Genomic DNA, 25,868 nt, shown 5'->3' on the forward strand with positions numbered 1-25,868 from the left:
ATGAGAATGTATGATGTGTCTTGGATACGCATTTATAATCTCTTTGGTCTGGGTGTTTGGATCTCCAAAGATCAATCAGTCCCAAGCCCTCTCTGAATATAGATATAAGTCTTGCTTCTTTTATATGTTTATTTCAGGGCTGTTTTGCTGTATTTAGGCGAGAGGGTTCAAAGAATCTGTCTAGGGGAAAGGCCTGGGCCATATTGAAGTCACCTCCTACTATCGTAGGTAAGTCACTATGTTGGGTGAGAATTGATTGCAGAAAGTCTGGTCAGGGTGGTTTGGGCCATATACCTTACATAACTGTTATGTGTGTAAGTTAAGGTGGATTGAGGTGAGAATGTATCTTCCTTTTTTTTTATCAATTTGGGTGTTAGAGAGTGTGATAGCTAAATTTTTCCGGATTAGAATTGCTACTCCACATTTTCTGCCCTCAGTTGCGGAATATATCATTTGGCCCAGCCAACGAGTTTTTAGCTTTTCATGTTCCTCTGCAGTGAGGTGCATCTCTTGCAGCAGAGCGATGTCTGCATGTATTGTGTTAAGATACGGTAGTATTCTGCTTCTCTTTGCCAGAAAGGATATACCCTTACATTCCAGGAAACCACCTTAAAATTCAGTGTCATGTGAATGTGTAGGCGGGTGAGAAAAGTGGCCAAAAATTATCTTGTAGGGAAGAGGGGGTGATTTCTGGGACAGGTAGGTAATTAGGAATATAGAATGTCAGTGTGGGGTAGGGGGGATTGGTTGACATTGTGTGTATGTCTTGGCTACAATGTGGGGGAAGGACGAAACTCACTATCGCCAGGAGTGGCATAAGTCCGTAAGTTGAGTAAATCGTCCGGTTAGATGTCTGTCTCCAAGCAACCCACTCTCTGGACATGACAGCGACTGGCTCTGCTGAGGGAAAAAGAGCATAGTGAGAATATGGCGATACATAAAGATTATATTTAGACTCTCTTAAAGAATAATCTAGCTTGTAGCTTTCAGTAACCTTGGGAGCATAAGTGCGGTAAATTCTAATAAATCTTTATTCTTGATTGTTTCAGGGACCCCTATAAAGCTGAGATTGTTGTGCCTGCTCTGGTTTTCTAGGTTGTCCACTTTATCTTGTAATGCTTGATTTTGGCGTAGGAGCTGTCTGATTGAAGTGGAGGCTGATGTTTGTCTGTCCTCAACGTCTGATATATATGTTGTTCTGCTTGAGTGAGCCTTGTGGAGAATTGGTGTACCTCACTGGTGAGTGTATCCATGCCAGCCTGCAGGAACTCTATCTTGGCAGGAAAAAGATTTTAAGATCTTAATAGTGCAGAGGAATCTGTATTCACAGTTTCTACTGTTACTGGTGAGGATGGGTTTTCGGCATGTACCTTTACTGCCAGGTGTTTCTTATCCTATTGTTTGGCCCTAGAGGTCATTTTTCCTTTCACAGTACTGGGTATAACTTTAAAATATTTGTCCACCTTCATATAATTGTTGGGCACTGCAGGGTTGTTTTCTAACTCAACAGGTTTACACTTTAGTAAAACAGTGGTAAAGCAGTGAGTCTGGTCAAATCTGTAAGTTGGTAGTCCCAATTATAAGTACAATGATAAAATAAACAGTGCTTTAATGGAGTGCAGTATGGGGCTGTGTACCTTATTAAATGTTAGGCATGAAATAAAGGCTGCCCTGCTGCTGTATCATAAACTCCTGAGCTGGAGTATCTTGTTTATGTTGCAAAAAGGTATTGTTATTGTACCCAAAAGTCTTTAAATCCCTTCTTCAGGCCCTTTTAGTGAGGCTTCTGTGCTATAGGAATATAATGAAACGCTTGTGAGTGGTTTGCTGTCAGTACTGCTTGACTTGGTGCAGGAATATAAGTTTGTGTGTCCGTTTTTAATGAGAGGAGCTAGACAATATTGTGCCTATTGATAAAGGTGTGTGTGAGGTACTCAGCCTGTAAGTGAGTGGGATCTGGGTCCTATCTTTACCCTCCACGTCGTGTCCACTTTGCTTGCAGGGTTCAAGGTGAGGTGTTTGCCTGTTCCTTGGAGTTGTTTGGCGGTCTTGGATGGCGCTGTGGTTAATATCCAGCAGCCGCATCACTTCCAGTAAACCGCAATTGAAGGCACACTAGCCTCTGCCTGTCACATGCTCAAGTATAGCTGGAACGGCCTTTCCAAAATGGTGTCTGAGGTGGCCGTGCTGCGATCTTATATGGACTTCCCGGGGCAAGGTGATGTAGCGGCCCTTCACGCTATTTATCTCTAGCTGGTTCACTGGGTGTCATCGAGCAAGGAGTCTACGTGGGAGAGGTGGTATTTTATCTGCTTTTTTGGTCGACGAACACGGAGCTCCGTGTCCCTGCTTCCACCCTCTAGCTCCGCCCAACTGCCTGATTTATTATCATTTTTTAAGAACCTCGTTAATAATTATTTATTGTTATTAATAATATTTTTGAATATTTTATATCATTAAATACATTGTGCTTCCTAATATAACTCTAGTCACATGTATACGACAAAATCTTCATGTGCGCTAAATCCGAAGGTAGTAATTCTTTAAATTCCTATGTTCTTCACATAGAAGAAATAAAAAAAATAATAATATATATATAAAACATTTTATTTTATGTGAAGAACATAAGAATGTTAAATATTCATAACTAATTTTGGCTTTAGCTCTGTAGCTATAGAGCAGGGATCGGGTTAGTCGTTATATCCGAAATCCTGAAGTTTACTTCCAGCAGTGTTTGTGCATGAGCAAAAGCGATTAATAGCACACCACTTGTAATATGGCCCAATGTGTTAACCTCCGGCTAGGGTTAAAAACACAGTTAATGCCTTGCTGTTTCTGAGAATAACATGACCTGTGATTGGCTTATTGGTAGTTTATTGTTGGGGAAATTTGTTGAAAGGCTTGTGGCTCCTGTCAAACACTTACCTATCTGTTTAACCCCTGGATGTTAAACACATATGGGTCACTTACAATCCTTTAGAAATGTTAATCAAATGATTTGTCTACAAAATTCCCTATTATAGTGGGGGGGATTTTTTTTTGTAGATAAATAATTTGATAAGCTTCTCTAAAGAATTGTGATCAACCTCATAGCCATTCTGGGCCAGTAATGCAAAACTGACTTGCACTAATGAATGAGTGAATCAGTTTTGCTTTAGAATGTTTAGAAAGGCAAACCATTTGCAAGCTTGCAGGAAACTATGGCCCCTCCCTCCCATAGGTAGGCTGCCAACACAAAGAAAATAAATGTCCATTGTTTATTCTAATCATGCTATCATCTTAAATTGTTATTTTTAGGGTTAAATGCAGGCACACAGACAATTGCTCCATGAAATCTGCTGTGCAGAAAACCCTTTGTAATTAGCACCTTACATCTGGTATCAGAGGCATTCAACTTCCTTTGTGTATAATTCCATTTTGTTTTTGCTTAATGAGCAAAACAGGGCTCTGTTCAAGATGAATGTCTTGATATGAAGCTCTGGAGCGCATGAAATAGCATTGATTGATTTGCTTTGCCTTGGCAGCTGAGATGTAATTAGCACAAAATTGAAAAGAACATTGATGCCTTTTTATTTCTGGCCTCTAAATAAACCTTATTTTTCTTAAAACCACTCTCCTATGTAATAACATAGTATAAATGATAAATGATATATAAACCTTGGTATCATTAATGGCCCAGTGTTAAGTACAATATCAGAAATTGAATTAATTGATGGTAAACTAGATTACATAGCAAATAACTTTTTCCAAGGATGCTAGTAATATAAATCATGGTGTCAAAGGTCAGTGATTTTATATACCCTTTTATAACCTCAAGCTAATGGCATAGAGCTTTCAGAATTTCATTTCATGGGAGAGGTTTTTACTTTGTTGCTGGCAACAAGTAGATCCTATCAGCTCTTTGCCCTGCAGGCAAATAATTTAGAATGTGTTTTGCTCTGTAAGTCGACTGTAAGCATAATTATGCATATGACAAATCTACAGCGAAACCTTTGGAGAAATTGTGTCCAGGAGCTGCTATCTCAGGAGATTTGATTTCATATAGGTTCAGACCCTTCAATATGAACAATAGTTTGAGAAGTAAAAAAAAAAAAAAAGCCAGTAAATAAAGTAAAAAATAAAAGAACTCTGCTTTCTAAAATCATATCAAATACAAAAGCTAAACATGTTACCAAGAAATAATATCATTCATCTTGAGTGCAGTCAGCCATTTAGCTCTGCAAATCAGCATCCTATTGTGCAGTCATACTATGTCATTTTACCAAATCTTTTTGTACCAAGAATTTTAAAGATATGTGTAAAGTATAGCAGAGATTAATGGGGAGTTAAACATATCCTGTGCCTGCAGTCTGCAAAGCAAAAGGAGCAGAGATCAGAATAGTAAGGACTGTGGATTTGATATTTGTTTTCTCGCGTTGATAGATGTTCTCATTCGCTGTGTGAGATAATATGGATTTGACCTGTTAATACAATGAAATAAATCAATTACAGTAATTCTCAATAGCAATAGATTATAAAAGAGAGATTAATACAGCCTCAATGAATCAAGATTATTCTATAATAAGTACAGCCAAAATGGCACTGATAGCTGTTTTCAGCGTGTTTTGGCCATGTGCAAAACTAAAGGTACATTTAAAAATATCATGCGATACTTGGAACAAAGCTGAAAAAGACAGTTTGGGATACTATCAAGTCCGTTTAGCAGTTGAATTTGATGAGTGAAACATAGGCATGTAAATGAGTTGATATGTATCTTGGCTTTGGATTGTGATTACTTTAAACAGGGCAGTCCAGTGTCCCAAGTATAAGGTCATTTATCATTGATCTCATAATGAATTTTCAGTGCAAAAAACAATGGGAAAATGTGTGAGTGTGATTGTGATGGTGTCGATAAATAGTGAATGAGACATTGTGATTGACCCAATAGAGCAAACATATTCATTGGAGTACCAGGACTAGTGATGTCCCGAATTGTTCGCCGGCGAATAGTTCCCGGCGAACATAGCTTGTTCGCGTTCGCACGGGCGGGCGAACATATGCGATGTTCGATCCGCCCCCTATTCGTCATCATTAAGTAAACTTTGACCCTGTATCTCACAGTCTGCAGACACATTCCAGCCAATCAGCAGCAGACCCTCCCTCCCAGACCCTCCCAGCTCCTGGACAGCAGCCATTTTAGATTAATTCGGAAGCTGCTTTCTTAGTAAGAGGAGGGACAGTGTATCTGCTGCTGATTTAATTGGGAAATTGATAGCTAGGCTAGTGTATTCAGTGCCCACTACAGTCCTGAAGGACTCATCTGATCTCTGCTATAAGGACAGCACCTTAAAAAGCCCTTTTTAGGGCTAGAATATCAGTCTGGTTTTTTTTCCCCTGTGTAATCTAATTGAGGTTGCCTGCCTGCCAGCGTGTGTTTCAGGCTTACAGCGTATACTGTGCCCACTTTCCCAGTGCCACCACTCATATCTGTTGTAACAGTAGTGTAAATTAAAAAAAAAAAAACTTTTATTGACTGTGAAACATCAGTCTGCTAGTGTAATCTAATTGCAGTTGCCTGCCTGCCAGTGTGTGTGCCAGGCCCACTTGCCCAGTGCCTCCACTCATATCTGGTGTAACAGTAGTGTAAATTTAAAAAAAAAAAACTTTTTTGACTGTGAAACATCAGTCTGCTAGTGTAAACTAATTGCAGTTGCCTGCCTGCCAGCATGTGTGCCATGCTTACAGCGTATACTGTGCCCACTTGCCCAGTCCCACCACTCATATCTGGTGTAACAGTAGTGTAAATTTAAAAAAAAACTTTTTTGACTGTGAAACATCAGTCTACTTGTGTAATCTAATTGCAGTTGCCTGCCTGCCTGCCAGCGTGTGTGCCAGGCTCACAGCGTATACTGTGCCCACTTGCCCAGTACCACCACTCATATCTGTTGTAACAGTAGTGTAAATTAAAAAACAAAAACTTTTTTGACTGTAAAACATCAGTCTGCTAGTGTAATCTAATTGCAGTTGCCTGCCTGCCAGCATGTGTGCCAGGCCCACTTGCCCAGTGCCACCACTCATATCTGGTGTAACAGTAGTGTAAATTTTTTTTAAAAAAAAACCTTTTTGACTGTGAAACATGCCAGCGTGTGTGTCAGGCCCTCTTGCCCAGTGTCACCACTCATATCTGGTGTAACAGTAGTGTAAATTTAAAAAAAAAAACTTTTTTGACTGTGAAACATCAGTCTGCTTGTGTAATCTAATTGCAGTTGCCTGCCTGCCAGCGTGTGCCAGGCCCACTTGCCCAGTGCCACCACTCATATCTGTTGTAACAGTAGTGTAAATTTTAAAAAAAGTAACTTTTTTGACTGTGAAACATCAGTCTGCTAGTGTAATCTAATTGCAGTTGCGGGCCTGCCAGCGTGTGTGCACGGCTCACAGCATATACTGTGCTCACTTGCCCAGTGCCACCACTTTTTTGACTGTGAAACATCAGTCTGCTAGTGTAATCTAATTGCAGTTGCCTGGAGTACCAGGACTAGTGATGTCCCGAATTGTTCGCCGGCGAATAGTTCCCGGCGAACATAGCTTGTTCGCGTTCGCACTGGCGGGCGAACATATGCGATGTTCGATCCGCCCCCTATTCGTCATCATTAAGTAAACTTTGACCCTGTATCTCACAGTCTGCAGACACATTCCAGCCAATCAGCAGCAGACCCTCCCTCCCAGACCCTCCCAGCTCCTGGACAGCAGCCATTTTAGATTAATTCGGAAGCTGCTTTCTTAGTGAGAGGAGGGACAGTGTATCTGCTGCTGATTTAATTGGGAAATTGATAGCTAGGCTAGTGTATTCAGTGCCCACTACAGTCCTGAAGGACTCATCTGATCTCTGCTATAAGGACAGCACCTTAAAAAGCCCTTTTTAGGGCTAGAATATCAGTCTGGTTTTTTTTCCCCTGTGTAATCTAATTGAGGTTGCCTGCCTGCCAGCGTGTGTTTCAGGCTTACAGCGTATACTGTGCCCACTTTCCCAGTGCCACCACTCATATCTGTTGTAACAGTAGTGTAAATTAAAAAAAAAAAACTTTTATTGACTGTGAAACATCAGTCTGCTAGTGTAATCTAATTGCAGTTGCCTGCCTGCCAGTGTGTGTGCCAGGCCCACTTGCCCAGTGCCACCACTCATATCTGGTGTAACAGTAGTGTAAATTAAAAAAAAAAAAACTTTTTTGACTGTGAAACATCAGTCTGCTAGTGTAAACTAATTGCAGTTGCCTGCCTGCCAGCATGTGTGCCATGCTTACAGCGTATACTGTGCCCACTTGCCCAGTCCCACCACTCATATCTGGTGTAACAGTAGTGTAAATTTAAAAAAAAACTTTTTTGACTGTGAAACATCAGTCTACTTGTGTAATCTAATTGCAGTTGCCTGCCTGCCAGCGTGTGTGCCAGGCTCACAGCGTATACTGTGCCCACTTGCCCAGTACCACCACTCATATCTGTTGTAACAGTAGTGTAAATTAAAAAACAAAAACTTTTTTGACTGTAAAACATCAGTCTGCTAGTGTAATCTAATTGCAGTTGCCTGCCTGCCAGCATGTGTGCCAGGCCCACTTGCCCAGTGCCACCACTCATATCTGGTGTAACAGTAGTGTAAATTTAAAAAAAAAAAAAACCTTTTTGACTGTGAAACATGCCAGCGTGTGTGTCAGGCCCTCTTGCCCAGTGTCACCACTCATATCTGGTGTAACAGTAGTGTAAATTTAAAAAAAAAACTTTTTTGACTGTGAAACATCAGTCTGCTTGTGTAATCTAATTGCAGTTGCCTGCCTGCCAGCGTGTGCCAGGCCCACTTGCCCAGTGCCACCACTCATATCTGTTGTAACAGTAGTGTAAATTTTAAAAAAAGTAACTTTTTTGACTGTGAAACATCAGTCTGCTAGTGTAATCTAATTGCAGTTGCCGGCCTGCCAGCGTGTGTGCCAGGCTCACAGCATATACTGTGCTCACTTGCCCAGTGCCACCACTCATATCTGGTGTAACAGTAGTGTAAATTTAAAAAAAAAACTTTTTGGACTGTGAAACATCAGTCTGCTTGTGTAATCTAATTGCAGTTGCCTGCCTGCCAGCGTGTGTGCCAGGCTCACAGCATATACTGTGCTCACTTGCCCAGTACCACCACTCATATCTGTTGTAACAGTAGTGTAAATTTAAAAAAAAAACTTTTTTGACTGTGAAACATCAGTCTGCTTGTGTAATCTAATTGCAGTTGCCTGCCTGCCAGCGTGTGCCAGGCCCACTTGCCCAGTGCCACCACTCATATCTGTTGTAACAGTAGTGTAAATTTTAAAAAAAGTAACTTTTTTGACTGTGAAACATCAGTCTGCTAGTGTAATCTAATTGCAGTTGCGGGCCTGCCAGCGTGTGTGCACGGCTCACAGCATATACTGTGCTCACTTGCCCAGTGCCACCACTTTTTTGACTGTGAAACATCAGTCTGCTAGTGTAATCTAATTGCAGTTGCCTGGAGTACCAGGACTAGTGATGTCCCGAATTGTTCGCCGGCGAATAGTTCCCGGCGAACATAGCTTGTTCGCGTTCGCACTGGCGGGCGAACATATGCGATGTTCGATCCGCCCCCTATTCGTCATCATTAAGTAAACTTTGACCCTGTATCTCACAGTCTGCAGACACATTCCAGCCAATCAGCAGCAGACCCTCCCTCCCAGACCCTCCCAGCTCCTGGACAGCAGCCATTTTAGATTAATTCGGAAGCTGCTTTCTTAGTGAGAGGAGGGACAGTGTATCTGCTGCTGATTTAATTGGGAAATTGATAGCTAGGCTAGTGTATTCAGTGCCCACTACAGTCCTGAAGGACTCATCTGATCTCTGCTATAAGGACAGCACCTTAAAAAGCCCTTTTTAGGGCTAGAATATCAGTCTGGTTTTTTTTCCCCTGTGTAATCTAATTGAGGTTGCCTGCCTGCCAGCGTGTGTTTCAGGCTTACAGCGTATACTGTGCCCACTTTCCCAGTGCCACCACTCATATCTGTTGTAACAGTAGTGTAAATTAAAAAAAAAAAACTTTTATTGACTGTGAAACATCAGTCTGCTACTGTAATCTAATTGCAGTTGCCTGCCTGCCAGTGTGTGTGCCAGGCCCACTTGCCCAGTGCCACCACTCATATCTGGTGTAACAGTAGTGTAAATTAAAAAAAAAAAAACTTTTTTGACTGTGAAACATCAGTCTGCTAGTGTAAACTAATTGCAGTTGCCTGCCTGCCAGCATGTGTGCCATGCTTACAGCGTATACTGTGCCCACTTGCCCAGTCCCACCACTCATATCTGGTGTAACAGTAGTGTAAATTTAAAAAAAAACTTTTTTGACTGTGAAACATCAGTCTACTTGTGTAATCTAATTGCAGTTGCCTGCCTGCCAGCGTGTGTGCCAGGCTCACAGCGTATACTGTGCCCACTTGCCCAGTACCACCACTCATATCTGTTGTAACAGTAGTGTAAATTAAAAAACAAAAACTTTTTTGACTGTAAAACATCAGTCTGCTAGTGTAATCTAATTGCAGTTGCCTGCCTGCCAGCATGTGTGCCAGGCCCACTTGCCCAGTGCCACCACTCATATCTGGTGTAACAGTAGTGTAAATTTAAAAAAAAAAAAAACCTTTTTGACTGTGAAACATGCCAGCGTGTGTGTCAGGCCCTCTTGCCCAGTGTCACCACTCATATCTGGTGTAACAGTAGTGTAAATTTAAAAAAAAAACTTTTTTGACTGTGAAACATCAGTCTGCTTGTGTAATCTAATTGCAGTTGCCTGCCTGCCAGCGTGTGCCAGGCCCACTTGCCCAGTGCCACCACTCATATCTGTTGTAACAGTAGTGTAAATTTTAAAAAAAGTAACTTTTTTGACTGTGAAACATCAGTCTGCTAGTGTAATCTAATTGCAGTTGCCGGCCTGCCAGCGTGTGTGCCAGGCTCACAGCATATACTGTGCTCACTTGCCCAGTGCCACCACTCATATCTGGTGTAACAGTAGTGTAAATTTAAAAAAAAAACTTTTTGGACTGTGAAACATCAGTCTGCTTGTGTAATCTAATTGCAGTTGCCTGCCTGCCAGCGTGTGTGCCAGGCTCACAGCATATACTGTGCCCACTTGCCCAGTACCACCACTCATATCTGTTGTAACAGTAGTGTAAATTAAAAAACAAAAACTTTTTTGACTGTAAAACATCAGTCTGCTAGTGTAATCTAATTGCAGTTGCCTGCCTGCCAGCATGTGTGCCAGGCCCACTTGCCCAGTGCCACCACTCATATCTGGTGTAACAGTAGTGTAAATTAAAAAAAAAAAAACTTTTTTGACTGTGAAACATCAGTCTGCTTGTGTAATCTAATTGCAGTTGCCTGCCTGCCAGCGTGTGCCAGGCCCACTTGCCCAGTGCCACCACTCATATCTGTTGTAACAGTAGTGTAAATTTTAAAAAAAATAACTTTTTTGACTGTGAAACATCAGTCTGCTAGTGTAATCTAATTGCAGTTGCCGGCCTGCCAGCGTGTGTGCCAGGCTCACAGCATATACTGTGCTCACTTGCCCAGTGCCACTACTCATATCTGGTGTAACAGTAGTGTAAATTTAAAAAAAAAAAACTTTTTTGACTGTGAAACATCAGTCTGCTTGTGTAATCTAATTGCAGTTGCCGGCCTGCCAGCGTGTGTGCCAGGCTCTTAGTGTATACTGTGCCCACTTGCCCAGTGCCACCACTCATATCTGATGTAACAGTAGTGTAAATTTAGAAAAAAAAAAAACTTTTTTGACTGTGAAACATCAGTCTGCTAGTGTTAAGTAATTGCAGTTGCCTGCCTGCCAGCATGTGTGCCAGGCTCACAGCATATAATGTGCCCACTTGCCCAGTGTCACCACTCATATCTGGTGTAACAGTAGTGTAAATTTAAAAAAAAAAACATTTTTGACTGTGAAACATCAGTCTGCTAGTCTAATCTAATTGCAGTTGCCTGCCTGCCAGTGTGTGTGCCAGGCTCACAGCGTATACTGTGCTCACTTGCCCAGTGCCACCACTCATATCTGGTGTAACAGTAGTTTAAATTAAAAAAAAAAAAACTTTTTTGACTGTGAAACATCAGTCTGCTAGTGTAATCTAATTGCAGTTGCCTGCCTGCCAGCGTGTGTGCCAGGCTCACAGCGTATACTGTGCCCACTTGCCCAGTGCCACCACTCATATTTGTTGTAACAGTAGTGTAAACTTAAAAAAAACTTTTTTGACTGTGAAACATCAGTCTGCTAGTGTAATCTAATTGCATTTGCCTACCTGCCAGTGTGTGTGCCAGGCTCACAGCGTATACTGTGCTCAAGTTTTCTCTGTGAAAAAAATCACAAAAAGACAAAGGCGCCTCCTAGTGTAATACAGTTGGTTAAAGAGATTTGTTAGGTAATCAAAAAGGTACTCACAAGTGGAGCAGCACCCAATTGTGCTAAATCAAACAGACTGGGATCTCACAGTGTCCCAGCTCACTGACACTGCAAGGAAACTGGTTTCTCCAATGTCTTGCCGGACTGACAGAGCTCAGACTCTCACAAAGAGGTTTACATAAAACCAAATTTTATTAATAAAATAAAAATCACAGTGTCTCATGACACTAGATATTAAAAGAACAAGCAATGCGTTTCTCAGACTGCTGTCTGTTTCATCAGGCTCACTTGCCCAGTGCCACCACTCATATCTGGTGTAACAGTAGTGTAAATTAAAAAAAAAAAAAACTTTTTTGACTGTGAAACATCAGTCTGCTAGTGTAATCTAATTGCAGTTGCCTGCCTGCCAGTGTGTGTGCAAGGCTCACAGCGTATACTGTGCCCACTTGCCCAGTACCACCACTCATATCTGTTGTAACAGTAGTGTAAATTAAAAAAAAAAACTTTTTTGACTGTAAAACATCAGTCTGCTAGTGTAATCTAATTGCAGTTGCCTGCCTGCCAGCATGTGTGCCAGCCCCACTTGCCCAGTGCCACCACTCATATCTGGTGTAACAGTAGTGTAAATTAAAAAAAAAAAAACTTTTTTGACTGTGAAACATCAGTCTGCTTGTGTAATCTAATTGCAGTTGCCTGCCTGCCAGCGTGTGTGCCAGGCCCACTTGCCCAGTGCCACCACTCATATCTGTTGTAACAGTAGTGTAAATTAAAAAAAAAAAACTTTTTTGACTGTGAAACATCAGTCTGCTAGTGTAATCTAATTGCAGTTGCCGGCCTGCCAGCGTGTGTGCCAGGCTCACAGCATATACTGTGCTCACTTGCCCAGTGCCACCACTCATATCTGGTGTAACAGTAGAGTAAATTTAAAAAAAAAAACTTTTTTGACTGTGAAACATCAGTCTTCTTGTGTAATCTAATTGCAGTTGCCGGCCTGCCAGCATGTGTGCCAGGCTCTTAGTGTATACTGTGCCCACTTGCCCAGTGCCACCACTCATATCTGTTGTAACAGTAGTGTAAATTTAAAAAAACAAAAAACATTTTTGACTGTGAAACATCAGTCTGCTAGTGTTAAGTAATTGCAGTTGCCTGCCTGCCAGCATGTGTGCCAGGCTCACAGCGTATAATGTGCCCACTTGCCCAGTGCCACCACTCATATCTGGTGTAACAGTAGTGTAAATTAAAAAAAAAAACATTTTTGACTGTGAAACATCAGTCTGCTAGTGTAATCTAATTGCAGTTACCTGCCTGCCAGTGTGTGTGCCAGGCTCACAGCGTATACTGTGCTCACTTGCCCAGTGCCACCACTCATATCTGGTGTAACAGTAGTGTAAATTAAAAAAAACAAAACTTTTTTGACTGTGAAACATCAGTCTGCTAGTGTAATCTAATTGCAGTTGCCTGCCTGCCAGCGTGTGTGCCAGGCTCACAGCGTATACTGTGCCCACTTGCCCAGTGCCACCACTCATATTTGTTGTAACAGTAGTGTAAATTTAAAAAAAAAACTTTTTTGACTGTGAAACATCAGTCTGCTAGTGTAATCTAATTGCAGTTGCCTGCCTGCCAGTGTGTGTGCCAGGCTCACGGCGTATACTGTGCTCACTTGCACAGTGCCACCACTCATATCTGGTGTAACAGTAGTGTAAATTAAAAAAAAAAAAACTTTTTTGACTGTGAAACATCAGTCTGCTAGTGTAATCTAATTGCAGTTGCCTGCCTTCCAGCGTGTGTGCCAGGCTCACAGCGTATACTGTGCCCACTTGCCCAGTACCACCACTCATATCTGGTGTAACAGTAGTGTAAATTAAAAAAAAAAACTTTTTTGACTGTAAAACATCAGTCTGCTAGTGTAATCTAATTGCAGTTGCCTGCCTGCCAGCATGTGTGCCAGACCCACTTGCCCAGTGCCACCACTCATATCTGGTGTAACAGTAGTGTAAATTAAAAAAAAAAAAACTTTTTGACTGTGAAACATCAGTCTGCTTGTGTAATCTAATTGCAGTTGCCTGCCTGCCAGCATGTGTGCCAGGCCCACTTGCCCAGTGCCACCACTCATATCTGTTGTAATAGTAGTGTAAATTTAAAAAAAAATAACTTTTTTGACTGTGAAACATCAGTCTGCTAGTGTAATCTAATTGCAGTTGCTGGCCTGCCAGCGTGTGTGCCAGGCTCACAGCGTATACTGTGCCCACTTGCCCAGTACCACCACTCATATCTGTTGTAACAGTAGTGTAAATTAAAAAACAAAACTTTTTGACTGTGAAACATCATTTTGCTTGTGTAATCTAATTGCAGTTGCCTGCCTGCCAGCATGTGTGCCAGGCCCACTTGCCCAGTGCCACCACTCATATCTGGTGTAACAGTAGTGTAAATTAAAAAAAAACAACTTTTTTGACTGTGAAACATCAGTCTGCTTGTGTAATCTAATTGCAGTTGCTGGCCTGCCAGCGTGTGTGCCAGGCTCTTAGTGTATACTGTGCCTACTTGCCCAGTGCCACCACTCATATCTGCTGTAACAGTAGTGTAAATTTAAAAAAAAAAACATTTTTGACTGTGAAACATCAGTCTGCTAGTGTTAAGTAATTGCAGTTGCCTGCCTGCCAGCATGTGTGCCAGGCTCACAGCGTATAATGTGCCCACTTGCCCAGTGCCACCACTCATATCTGGTGTAACAGTAGTGTAAATTTAAAAAAAAACCATTTTTGACTGTGAATCATCAGTCTGCTTGTGTAATCTAATTGCAGTTGCCTGCCAGCGTGTGTGCCAGGCTCACAGCATATACTGTGCCCACTTGCCCAGTGCCACCACTCATATTTGTTGTAACAGTAGTGTAAATTTTAAAAAAAAACTTTTTTGACTGTGAAACATCAGTCTGCTAGTGTAATCTAATTGCAGTTGCCTGCTTGCCAGTGTGTGTGCCAGGCTCACAGCGTATACTGTGCTCACTTGCCCAGTGCCACCACTCATATCTGGTGTAACAGTAGTGTAAAATAAAAAAATAAAAACTTTTTTGACTGTGAAACATCAGTCTGCTAGTGTAATCTAATTGCAGTTGCCTGCCTGCCAGCGTGTGTGCCAGGCTCACAGCGTATACTGTGCCCACTTGCCCAGTACCACCACTCATATCTGTTGTAACAGTAGTGTAAATAAAAAAAAAAAACTTTTTTGACTGTAAAACATCAGTCTGCTAGTGTAATCTAATTGCAGTTGCCTGCCTGCCAGCATGTGTGCCAGGCCCACTTGCCCAGTGCCACCACTCATATCTGGTGTAACAGTAGTGTAAATTAAAAAAAAAAAAACTTTTTTGACTGTGAAACATCAGTCTGCTTGTGTAATCTAATTGCAGTTGCCTGCCTGCCTGCCAGCGTGTGTGCCAGGCCCACTTGCCCAGTGCCACCACTCATATCTGTTGTAACAGTAGTGTAAATTTAAAAAAAAATAACTTTTTTGACTGTGAAACATCAGTCTGCTAGTGTAATCTAATTGCAGACCGGCCTGCCAGCGTGTGTGCCAGGCTCACAGCATATACTGTGCTCACTTGCCCAGTGCCACCACTCATATCTGGTGTAACTGTAGTGTAAATTAAAAAAAACAAAACTTTTTTGACTGTGAAACATCAGTCTGCTTGTGTAATCTAATTGCAGTTGCCGGCCTGCCAGCGTGTGTGCCAGGCTCTTAGTGTATACTGTGCCCACTTGCCCAGTGCCACCACTCATATCTGTTGTAACAGTAGTGTAAATTTAAAAAAAAAACATTTTTGACTGTGAAACATCAGTCTGCTAGTGTTAAGTAATTGCAGTTGCCTGCCAGCATGTGTGCCAGGCTCACAGCGTATAATGTGCCCACTTGCCCAGTGCCACCACTCATATCTGGTGTAACAGTAGTGTAAATTTAAAAAAAAAACATTTTTGACTGTGAAACATCAGTCTGCTTGTGTAAACTAATTGCAGTTGCCTGCCAGCGTGTGTGCCAGGCTCTCAGCGTATACTGTGCCCACTTGCCCAGTGCCACCACTCATATTTGTTGTAACAGTAGTGTAAATTTAAAAAGAAACTTTTTTGACTGTGAAACATCAGTCTGCTAGTGTAATCTAATTGCAGTTGCCTGCCTGCCAGTGTGTGTGCCAGGCTCACAGCGTATACCGTGCTCACTTGCCCAGTGCCACCACTCATATCTGGTGTAACAGTAGTGTAAATTAAAAAAAAAAAACTTTTTTGACTGTGAAACATCAGTCTGCTAGTGTAATCTAATTGCAGTTGCCTGCCTGCCAGCATGTGTGTCAGCCTCACAGCGTATACTGTGCCCACTTGCCCAGTGCCACCACTCATATCTGGTGTAACAGTAGTGTAAATTTAAAAAAAAAACATTTTTGACTGTGAAACATCAGTCTGCTTGTGTAATCTAATAGCAGTTGCCTGCCAGAGTGTGTGCCAGGCTCACACTGTATACTGTGCCCACTTGCCCAGTGCCACCACTCATATTTGTTGTAACAGTAGTGTAAATTTAAAAAAAAAAACTTTTTTGACTGTGAAACATCAGTCTGCTAGTGTAATCTAATTGCAGTTGCCTGCCTGCCAGCGTGTGTGCCAGGCTCACAGCGTATACTGTGCTCACTTGCCCAGTGCCACCACTCATATCTGGTGTAACAGTAGTGTAAATTTAAAAAAAACAAAACTTTTTTGACTGTGAAACATCAGTCTGCTAGTGTAATCTAATTGCAGTTGCCTGCCTGCCAGCATGTGTGCCAGGCTCACAGCGTATAATGTGCCCACTTGCCCAGTGCCACCACTCATATCTGGTGTAACAGTAGTGTAAATTTAAAAAAAAAACATTTTTGACTGTGAAACATCAGTCTGCTTGTGTAATCTAATTGCAGTTGCCTGCCAGAGTGTGTGCCAGGCTCACAGTGTATACTGTGCCCACTTGCCCAGTGCCACCACTCATATTTGTTGTAACAGTAGTGTAAATTTTTTTAAAAAAACTTTTTTGACTGTGAAACATCAGTCTGCTAGTGTAATCTAATTGCAGTTGCCTGCCTGCCTGCCAGCGTGTGTGCCAGGCTCACAGCGTATACTGTGCTCACTTGCCCAGTGCCACCACTCATATCTGGTGTAACAGTAGTGTATATTTAAAAAAAACAAAACTTTTTTGACTGTGAAACATTAGTCTGGTTGTGTAATCTAATTGCAGTTGCCTGCCTGCCAGCGTGTGTGCAAGGCTCTTAGTGTATACTGTGCCCACTTGCCAAGTGCCACCGCTCATATCTGTTGTAACAGTAGTGTAAATTTAAAAAAAAAAAACTTTTTTGACTGTGAAACATCAGTCTGCTAGTGTTATCTAATTGCAGTTGCCTTCCTGCCACCATGTGTGCCAGACTCACAGCGTATAATGTGCCCACTTGCCCAGTGCCACCACTCATATCTGGTGTAACAGTAGTGTAAATTAAAAAAAAAACATTTTTGACTGTGAAACATCAGTCTGCTTGTGTAATCTAATTGCAGTTGCCTGCCAGAGTGTGTGCCAGGCTCACAGCATATACTGTGCCCACTTGCCCAGTGCCACCACTCATATTTGTTGTAACAGTAGTGTAAATTTTAAAAAAAAAACTTTTTGACTGTGAAACATCAGTCTGCTAGTGTAATCTAATTGCAGTTGCCTGCCTGCCAGAGTATGTGCCAGACTCACAGCGTATACTGTGACCACTTGCCCAGTGCCACCACTCATATCTTGTTTAATAGTAGTGTAAGTGTAAATGTAAAAAAATTAAACTTTTTGGACTGTGAAACATCAGTCTGCTTTTTTGTGTCAGGCTCACAGCATATACTGTGCACACTTGCCCAGTGGCACCACTCATATCTTGTTTAATAGTAGTGTAAGTGTACATTTAAAAAAAAATGACAGGCAGAGGCAGGCCACCCCGCAGGTGCAGTCGTGGTCGTGGTGCTGTGATTCCGTTTGGCCCTAGAATAATGCCCAGTGTTCAGAGGCCACGTACCATGAACTCGAAAAGTTCTGAGGACATAGTTGACTTTTTAACACAGGACACCCAATATTCTATAGCTTCCGCTCCGAACCTTGACGCACCATCCTCCTCCAGCTTATCTTCGGGCACCTCTCAAGTTACCACTCGCCTGCCTGCCGCCACCACCAACACTAGCACCACAGCCGCTTCACTTGATCTGTCAGAGGAGTTATTTACACATCATTTGGAAGAAATGAGTGATGCGCAACCATCATTGACAGAGGATGTAGATAACAGTAATATGTCTCAGTTAGCATTACAGCATTACAGACATGGACGTACGGTGTGATGATGCTGATGTTGTACCCGCTGCTGCTTCCTTTGTTGATTTGTCAGATACAAGTGAAGCGGTTGATGATGACGATGCGTCCGTGGATGTCACGTGGGTGCCCGCTAGAAGAGAAGAAGAACAGGGGGAAAGTTCAGATGGGGAGATAGAGAGGAGGAGGAGGAGGAGACGAGTTGGAAGCAGGGGGAGGTTGTCGCAAGGAGCTAGTGGCACAGTCAGACAGCATGCATCGGCACCCGGGGTCAGCCAGACAGCACGCCAATCAACGTATGCTGTTGCCACCACCAGAATGCCGTCATCGCAGAGCTCAGCAGTGTGGCATTTTTTTTGTGTGTCTGCCTCTGACAACAGTGATGCCATTTGCAACCTGTGCCAAAAGAAACTAAGTCGTGGGAAGTCCAACACCCACCTAGGTACAACTGCTTTGCGAAGGCACATGATCGCACATCACAAACGCATATGGGATCAACACATGAGTACAAGCAGCACACAAACTCAAAGCTGCCATCCTACTCCTGGTCCAGCATCTTCAGCCACGTCAACCACTGCTGTCCTCCTTGCACCCTCTCAACCATCCACCACTCCGTCTCTCTTCCAAAGCATTTCCTGCTCATCTACCCACAGTCAGGTGTCTGTCAAGGACATGTTTGAGCATAAGAAGCCAATGTCACAAAGTCACCCCCTTGCCCGGCGTCTGACAGCTGGCTTGTCTGAACTCTTAGCCCGCCAGCTTTTACAATACAAGCTGGTGGAGTCTGAGGCATTCAAAAAATTTGTAGCTATTGGGTTATCGCAGTGGAAGGTACCCGGACGAAATTTCTTTGCACAAAAGGCAATCCCCAACCTTGTGCGAAAGGAAGTAATGGCATGTCTGGCACACAGTGTTGGGGCAAGGGTCCATCTGACCACTGATACCTGGTCTGCAAAGCATGGTCAGGGCAGGTATATCACCTACACTGCGCATTGGGTAAACCTGCTGACGGCTGACAACCATGGAATGCGTGGCTCTGCAGAGGAGTTGGTGACACCGCCACGACTTGCAGGCAGACCTGCTGCCACCTCCTCTACTCCTCCTACTCCATCCTTTTCCATAACCTCCTCGGCTGAGTCCTCTTCTGCTGCTGTGTCTTCCTCCACATCAACAGCACCCCCCCAGCTCCCCAGGTACTATTCCACATCCCGGATACGGCAGTGTCACGCCGTCTTGGGTTTGACTTACCAGAAAGCAGAGAGTCACACCGGACCAGCACTCCTGTCTGCCCTGAATGCACAGGTGGATCAGTGGCTGACTCTGCACCAACTGGAGATCGGCAAAGTGGTTTCTGACAACGGAAGTAATTTGTTGGCGGCATTGAAATTGGGCAAGTTGACACATGTGCCGTGCATGGCACATGTGTGTAATCTGATCGTACAATGCTTTGTGCATAAGTACCCAGGCTTACAGGACGTCCTGAAGCAGGCCAGGAAGGTGTGTGGCCATTTGAGGCATTCCTACATGGCCATGGTGCACTTATCAGATATCCAGCGGCGAAACAACATGCCAGTGAGGCGCTTGATTTGCGACAGCCCGACACTTTGGAATTCAACACGCCTAATGTTCGACCGCCTGCTCCAACAAGAAAAAGCCGTTAACGAGTATTTGTATGACCGGGGTGCTAGGGCAGCCTCTGCGGAGCTGGGAATTTTTTTGCCACCTTACTGGACGCTCATGCGCAATGCCTGTAGGCTCATACGTCTTTTTGAGGAGGTGACAAATCTAGTCAGTCGCACCGAAGACACCATCAGCAACATCATACCATTTGTTTTCTTCCTTGAGCGTGCCCTGCGAAGAGTGCTGGATCAGGCTGTAGATGAGCGTGAAGAGGAAGAGTTGTGGTCACCATCACCACCAGAAACAGCCTTATCAGCATCGCTTGCTGGCCCTGCGGCAACACTGGAAGAGGATTGTGAGGAAGAGGAGTCAGAGGAGGAATGTGGCTTTGAGGAGGAGGAGGAGGAAGACCAACCACAACAGGCATCCCAGTAGAGCTGCGCATCTTCACTTGTCTCACGATTCGATTACGATTATCATTATTACCATTCGATTCGATTCTACGATTACTGCACTATTTCTGCCCATTTTTTTAATTTTTCAGAAAAAAAAATTCAAGCAGTCAAAATATTGAAATAAACTCTTTTTTTATTTTATTAGCTCAAAAAAGGACACTCTTCCTGTGGAAAAGTCTGAACACAGCAGACAACAACAGTTTATAGAACAGTAAATACTAAATGGCAATTGTTGTATTGGTTTGGAAACAATATTATGGCATCAAACTGTAGTTACAGAGTACGTAGTGCTCGCAGTGTACTTCTTCAATAAAATAAAATATTTAAATGTATATATTTTATATATATAGTACACTATACACCTGTAAAGAAACAGTTGTTTAAAATTGCATGCACTTTCTTGAATCACAAATTGGGTTTTATGGCCTTTAGTTTAGTATGTTTAAAAATGCAGCTTTTAGCCTTGTTAACTTATAAAACAGGGATTGGGTTCTTCAGATTGGCATCTTTTAAGAGAGCACTCAGCACATGCATTTGCAATTGCATTGCATATTATTAATTGCATATATAAAATTTATTATATTAAATACTATTATATATATAATATAAGTGTATATTATTTACAATATTTACAGACCAGGCATCCATGTGAAAAACATCTAGAAGATTATTGACTGTATTGTAGAGGGGCCGCAGACCATCCATGTGAAACACATGTAGATAGATGATAGATTGGACAATATAGTATACTATTTATTTATAATAAATTTTATATATGCAATTCAATTATGCATCAATTATGCAGCAGCCTGAGCCTCAGTCAGTAGTAAGTACATAGCGTTAAGTAAATAATATTGATAATTAATAATTTAATTGTACCCCTTTATTGTGCTCTTTCAGTAAGTACTAGGCAAGTAGGCAATGGCATTGGCAAAATGTACGACGTTTTGGTAACTAAGCTATTAAAGTTATTAGTTTCAAACCATAGGTCTCCTCCTCTCTCTCACACAAAATAAAAATGAGCCAGCCGTGTAACTGTATACCGCCGTGTATACTCGGAGTCTGAATCGAAATCACATTCACCATCATCAATCTCAGGCAACACACAGTGAGTCCTGCTTTGCTCCTACTGCGTAACTTCGGCACTTCCAGAGACCGCCCATGGAGCGCCCATGTTGCTTTATTGGGTCAGTGACGTCAAAACGCTGTACCGCGCACTTTCGCACACTTTCTGTTAGGCTGGGTCACATGGGTAACGTGAATCGATTCTCGCGTCTCACCGCATCGATGCAGAATCATTTCATGCCGCATCGCGATGCATCGTCAAAACGATTATTTTTGACAGCCCTACATCCCAGGGTGCTCATTGTCACCTATCTGGTACCCGTGGTGTTGTACGTGGCTGGGGGGAAGAAGATACCTTCAGTGAGATCACTGAGGACGAGGAACGGGACATGAGTGGCTCGGCATCCAACCTTGTGCAAATGGGGTCTTTCATGCTGTCGTGCCTGTTGTGGGACCCTCGTATAAAAAAGCTGAAGGAGAACGACCTGTACTGGGTGTCCACGCTACTAGACCCCCGGTATAAGCATAAAGTGCCTGAAATGTTACCGAATTACCTCAAGTCGGAAAGGATGCAGCAGTTCCAAAATAAATTAAAAAGTATGCAGCGTATAAGGGTGATGTCACAGCACAATGGGAATCTAACAGGGGAAGAGGTGAAAGTAATCCTCCGACTCCCACAACCACGCCGGCAAGGACAGGATGCTTTACAAACGTGTTGTTGATGGAGGACATGCAGAGCTTTTTAAGTCCTATGCATCGCCACAGCCCTTCGGAGTCCACTCGACTGACAGGTAGCAGACTACCTTGCCTTAACTGCAGATCTCGACACTCTGAGGAGAGATGAACCCCTTGACTACTGGGTGTGCAGGCTTGACCTGTGGCCTGAGCTATCCCAATTTGTGATAGAACTTCTGGCCTGCCCCGCTTCAAGTGTCCTGTCAGAAAGGACCTTCAGTGCAGCAGGAGGTATTGTCACTGAGAAGAGAAGTCGCCTAGGTCAAAAAAGTCTAGATTACCTCACCTTTATTAAGATGAATGAGGGATGGATCCCAAAGGGACTGACATTGGGCGATACATTCAAGTAAAAAAGGCCTGATGAGATGAGCTGCTTTGGGCTAAAAATGGTCCACACGCTGCTGTATTTTATCTTCGAATGCCAGATGACTTGCGTGACTTATCCGCCACCAACTAGGGTTCAAGCCGCAATGTTTAAGGGCACTTTTTGCCTGGGAAACAAACACCAATGTTTTTGGCCGCTGCTACAGCAGCGGCTGCAACAATACCTAATTTTTCCGGCATGTGTACATGCCAATTTTTTCTGGCCTCTGGTGCTGCACTGTGGCTTCAAAAACCACACCACTCATATCTGGTGGCACAGTAGATTGCACGCGCAGTGCCCCAAATTTGAAGTAGGAGGACCGACCAAGCATCTTTTTCCATCTCCCAGTTCCTAAAATCCATGTCATATACAGGTCCCCTGATAGGGGACGTAACAGGGATTAAACTGATCAGAATAGTACTACTCAACACACCACTCATATCTGGTGGCACAGTAGATTGCACGCGCAGTGCCCCAAATTTTAAGTAGGAGGACCGACCAAGCATCTTTTTCCATCTACCGGTTCCTAAAATCCATGCCATATACACGTCCCCTGATAGGGGACATAACAGGGATTAAACTAATCAGAATAGTACTACTTAACACACCACTCATATCTGGTGGCACAGTAGATTGCACGCGCAGTGCCCCAAATTTGAAGTAGGAGGACCGACCAAGCATCTTTTTCCATCTCCCGCTTCCTAAAATCCATACCATATACACGTCCCCTGATAGGGGACGTAACAGGGATTAAACTGATCAGAATAGTACTACTTAACACACCACTCATATCTGGTGGCACAGTAGATTGCACGCGCAGTGCCCCAAATTTGAAGTAGGAGGACCGACCAAGCATCTTTTTCCATCTCCCGGTTCCTAAAATCCATGCCATATACACGTCCCCTGATAGGGGACGTAACAGGGATTAAACTGATCAGAATAGTACTACTTAACACACCACTCATATCTGGTGGCACAGTAGATTGCACGTGCAGTGCCCCAAATTTGAAGTAGGAGGACCAACCAAGCATCTTTTTCCATCTCCCGGATCCTAAAATCCATGCCATATACACGTCCCCTGATAGGGGACGTAACAGGGATTAAACTGATCAGAATAGTACTACTTAACACACCACTCATATCTGGTGGCACAGTAGATTGCACGCAGTGCTCTGACAAAATGCAGAAGGACATTTGGCAGACTGACATTTGGCAGACGGACATTTGGCCGACGGACAGAAAGCTAAAGAATGTTCCGATTTCGGCCGAGGGCAGATACGTTCCAGAGTGCTCTGTTCTAATCAGAGCCTCGGGCGCCGCAACTGCCTCTGGGAACCTTATCATGGGTCCCATACCGCACGTCTTGTAATTCTCTGTCTTGGAAATTATCTATCTATCAAATCTATCTATCCAATCTATCTATCTACAGGGAGTGCAGAATTATTAGGCAAATGAGTATTTTGACCACATCATCCTCTTTACGAAAGCCTACTACCAATTAAGCATATTAGGTGATGTGCATCTCTGTAATGAGAAGGAGTGTGGTCTAATGACATCAACACCCTATATCAGGTGTGCATAATTATTAGGCAACTTCCTTTCCTTTGGCAAAATGGGTCAAAAGAAGGACTTGACAGGCTCAGAAAAGTCAAAAATAGTGAGATATCTTGCAGAGGGATGCAGCACTCTTAAAATTGCAAAGCTTCTGAAGCGTGATCATCGAACAATCAAGTGTTTCATTCAAAATAGTCAACAGGGTCGCAAGAAGCGTGTGGAAAAACCAAGGCGCAAAATAACTGCCCATGAACTGAGAAAAGTCAAGCGTGCAGCTGCCAAGATGCCACTTGCCACCAGTTTGGCCATATTTCAGAGCTGCAACATCACTGGAGTGCCCAAAAGCACAAGGTGTGCAATACTCAGAGACATGGCCAAGGTAAGAAAGGCTGAAAGACGACCACCACTGAACAAGACACACAAGCTGAAACGTCAAGACTGGGCCAAGAAATATCTCAAGACTGATTTTGCTAAGGTTTTATGGACTGATGAAATGAGAGTGAGTCTTGATGGGCCAGATGGATGGGCCCGTGGCTGGATTGGTAAAGGGCAGAGAGCTCCAGTCCGACTCAGACGCCAGCAAGGTGGAGGTGGAGTACTGGTTTGGGCTGGTATCATCAAAGATGAGCTTGTGGGGCCTTTTCGGGTTGAGGATGGAGTCAAGCTCAACTCCCAGTCCTACTGCCAGTTTCTGGAAGACACCTTCTTCAAGCAGTGGTACAGGAATAAGTCTGCATCCTTCAAGAAAAACATGATTTTCATGCAGGACAATGCTCCATCACACGCGTCCAAGTACTCCACAGCGTAGCTGGCAAGAAAGGGTATAAAAGAAGAAAATCTAATGACATGGCCTCCTTGTTCACCTGATCTGAACCCCATTGAGAACCTGTGGTCCATCATCAAATGTGAGATTTACAAGGAGGGAAAACAGTACACCTCTCTGAACAGTGTCTGGGAGGCTGTGGTTGCTGCTGCACGCAATGTTGATGGTGAACAGATCAAAACACTGACAGAATCCATGGATTGCAGGCTTTTGAGTGTCCTTGCAAAGAAAGGTGGCTATATTGGTCACTGATTTGTTTTTGTTTTGTTTTTGAATGTCAGAAATGTATATTTGTGAATGTTGAGATGTTATATTGGTTTCCCTGGTAAAAATAAATAATTGAAATGGGTATATATTTGTTTTTTGTTAAGTTGCCTAATAATTATGCACAGTAATAGTCACCTGCACACACAGATATCCCCCTAAAATAGCTATAACTAAAAACAAACTAAAAACTACTTCCAAAACTATTCAGATTTGATATTAATGAGTTTTTTGGGTTCATTGAGAACATGGTTGTTGTTCAATAATAAAATTAATCCTCAAAAATACAACTTGCCTAATAATTCTGCACTCCCTGTATCTATCTATCTATCTATCTATCTATCATATCTATCAAATGTATCTATTGCATCTATTGATCTATCTATCTAATCTGTATATCTATCTATCTATCTATCTATCAAATCTATCTATCTCGTGGCTGAACTCTTATCTGACAACCACTTGTGTTTTGGCCATGCCATATACAAATCCATGCCATATACACGTCCCCTGATAGGGGACATAACAGGGATTAAACTGATCAGAATAGTACTACTTAACACACCACTCATATCTGGTGGCACAGTAGATTGCACGCGCAGTGCCCCAAATTTGAAGTAGGAGGACCGACCAAGCATCTTTTTCCATCTCCAGGTTCCTAAAATCCATGCCATATACACGTCCCCTGATAGGGGACGTAACAGGGAATACTCTGATAGGAATAGTACTGCTTAACACACCTTATAATAATGCAGAGAGAGGCAACGCAGAGAGAGGAGTCTGAAGAAGAGGAGTCAGAGAAGGAAGGTGGCTTTGAGGAGGTGGAAGACCAAACACAGCAGACGTCCCAGGGGGCTTGTTGTCACCTTTCGGGGACCCTTGGTGTTGTACGTGGCTGGGTGGAGGAAGAGACCTTCAATGACATCAGTGAGGACAAGGAACGGGACATGGCTAGCTTGGTATCCAACCTTGTGCAAATGGGGAGTTTGCGGTTGTGCAAATGGACTGTTTGCGGTTGTTTGCGGTGCGTTAAAGGGACAATCTAGGCCAAAATAAACTTTCATGATTCAGATAGAGCATGTAATTTTAAGCAATTTTCCAATTTACTTTTATCACCAATTTTGCTTTGTTCTCTTGGTATTCTTAGTTGAAAGCTTAACCTAGGAGGTTCATATGCTAATTTCTTAGACCTTGAAGCCCACCTCTTTCAGATTGCATTTTAACAGTTTTTCATCA

The sequence above is a fragment of the Bombina bombina genome, chromosome 6, assembly GCF_027579735.1.
Source record: "Bombina bombina isolate aBomBom1 chromosome 6, aBomBom1.pri, whole genome shotgun sequence".
NCBI lineage: Eukaryota > Metazoa > Chordata > Amphibia > Anura > Bombinatoridae > Bombina > Bombina bombina.